Below are 2875 nucleotides of genomic sequence, written 5' to 3'. Positions count from 1 at the left end.
GGGGGCGGGGGCGGGGGCTCCCCTGACCCCTCCCCCGCGCCGCCCGCCGCGGGGTGGCGCGCGCCTCGGCCGTTGGGCTCGCGCGGGGGGCGGGGCGGCGCGCTGAGGAGGGAGGGCGCGCGGGGACCTGGCTCTGCCCCACCGCGTCAGCTCACCGACCCCGGCCCCGGGGCCCCACCGGCCCCCGAAACAGCTCTCTGGTTTGCGTCTCGTAGATGGGTAAACTGAGGCCTGAGCGGGCGCCAGGACGAGGATTCGAGTTCGAATCCCGCCGCCGCCAGTAGCTGGCACCGAGGCGGCGCGGGGCCGGTATAGGAGCCACGGGCCGGGCCCCCAAGACCGGCTGACACAGGCCTCGCCTCGGGCGACTCCCGCCCGGCTAGTGGCTGGCCTTGTAGTGACCTTGGGCGAGCTCCTTCGCATCTCCACCCAGGGGCTTCTTCAACAGGATCGCACTGCACCCGGAAAGTCGCTGAGAGATGAGTTAGCGCTTGGAGGCCCTAGTGAGTGTCGGCGTACTCGGGTCCCCACTGCGTTCGTCCCCTCAACAAGTACCCTCTGAGCCCGAGGTGGGCCAGGCACAGCGCACAGGCCCACCACCAATGTTGGCCGCACAATTCTATTTTTGTTTTGTTAGAGATGAAGCCTCGCTTCGTCGCTCAGGTCGGAGTGCAGTGGCATCATCACAGCTCACTGTAACCTCAAATTCCTGGGCTCAAGTGATCCTCCTGCCTCAGCCTCCTCAGTAGCTGGGACTGCAGGAGTGTGCCATCAGGCCCGGTACAGACGAGGGTATCGCCACTTTGCCCAGGCTGGTCCCGAACTCCTAGCCTCAAGCAATCCTCCTGACTTGGCCTCCCAAAGCTCCGGGACTACAGGCTGAGCCACTGCCCCTGGCACACAATTTGTTTAATCACCACATCATTTTAGCAGCCTAGGAAACTGACTTTTTGGCTTCTATATTGGCTGCTGGAAAATACAATGCAATATAAATCCCTGAGACCTCTGCTGAACTGGATATGGAGTGGTTGTGGGCATCATTTAGAACATAGGGATCCTCAGGTCACACAGGAATGTCCTGTTAATGATCCTTCTATGACCAATGCTCCTTGGAGGGAAGTCCACCTAAGCAAGGCTGGGGCAGCAGATCCTGGATTACTTGCTTCGCCTCTGGAATAGGCCTTGGAACATTGGGCTGAAGCGGGGCTGCCTCCTTGTATCCTGGTATGGGTCTCAGTATCGGTCTGCCTATTCTTAAGAAATGGAAATGGTCAGCATGTATCCAAGTTCTGATCTGCATACCTGTGTCTAATTTAAACTTTCATTCCATGGCGCTTTGGGGAGTACCTGTCTCATGAAGAGCCCTGAGGTTACAGGGATAATTAGATACAGCCTAAATCTAAGGAGCATGTAGTTGGGAAAACTAGTGTGTCAATACCTAATGAGAGCACAATCCTATAAGTGCTTATATTAGTTTTCTATTGCTGCATAACAAAGTAGCACAAATTTAGCAGGTGAAAGCAACACCCATTGATTGATTACTCACAGTTCTGTAGGTTGGAAAACTGGCATGGTGTGGCTGGGTTTTCTGCTCATGGTGTCATAAGGCTAAAATCAAGATGTCTAGAGGCTCCATGCGGGAAAGGTCTGCCCCAAGCTTCTTGGGGCTGTTGGCAGAATTCATGTCCCTGTAGGACTAGGATTCTACAGCTAGATTGTTTTGCCAGCTATCTATTGGGGACCACTCTCAAGTCCTTGCCACATGGTCCCCCTTATCAACAGAGAACCTCTCTCATGTTGAAATCCCTCTCATTCTTTAAATATCTCTGATTTCCCATCTTCAACCAGAGAACACTGTGAACTTTTGAAAGACTTTTATTAGGTCAGGCTCACCTAGATCATCTTCCTACTTTAAGGTCAACTATGCTACATCACATACACTAATCGCAGGGGTAAAATTCACTATAGCCGCTATCCCAGGAACTGTGCAAAAGGTGTACATGAAGGTTAATCCAGGAAGCTACCTTAGAATTCTGCCTGCTACGTCCAGTGAGAAGTGTTCTCTTAAACATATTCTCATGAACTCCCCTAGCAGTTTGTTCTGTAACTCTGTCCATAGCATAATTTATGTTGCCATTATTGGCATATATTTTTAAACCCCCTTTCTAGGCTGAAAGCTTCTTGAGATCAGGAACCCTATTCACACCTGTGGCCTTAGATAAGGCTTGGCTTGAGGGAGATATTCCCCCATCTGCTATAAACAAATAAATAGTATGCATATTGTCCTTTGGATTCCTGCTTCTTTTTTAGATCCAGCTCAAAACTTCTCTGACACTTCTCAGGAAGAACTCATTACTCCCTCCTCTCCACTGTCACTTGGTAAATATCTCTGTATGAAATGTATCCCATTGCAGTATTTTAAGTTAGACTGTAGTTTCCTTGAATATAGTACTTTGCTTTTATTCCACTTAGTATCCTAGGGCACAGCACAACATATTAACAGTTCTGTGCTGTTTAATTAAACTAATTACACACGGGTGTTATTAGTTATTTAAAGTTTGGATTTTAATAAGGGGGGTTAAAAACCAAGAGGCAGCTGGAGAGCGGAATTGGGCTATGACAGACTCTGTGACCTTTGGATCACAGGTGTGGGGAAGCCAAGCAATACAGAGGCAACGGAGAGGGAAGAAATAGGCAAGTTAATTAGGATGTGATTTTTTTTTTAAGGAGGTATGCTAGAAAACCCCAGGTCTGCTCTTTTCTACATTATATTACAGCAAAAAGGAGTGATTATTCTGGCACTGACAGTGAGGAAACAGTAGATTTTTTGTTTGTTTGTTTTGTTTTGTTTTTTACCATGTTGTTGATGGAAGTT

The sequence above is a fragment of the Cebus imitator genome, unplaced genomic scaffold (genome assembly GCF_001604975.1).
Source record: "Cebus imitator isolate Cc_AM_T3 unplaced genomic scaffold, Cebus_imitator-1.0 Scaffold136, whole genome shotgun sequence".
Taxonomy (NCBI): Eukaryota; Metazoa; Chordata; class Mammalia; order Primates; family Cebidae; genus Cebus; species Cebus imitator.
Note: the sequence above shows the minus strand (reverse complement) of the source record.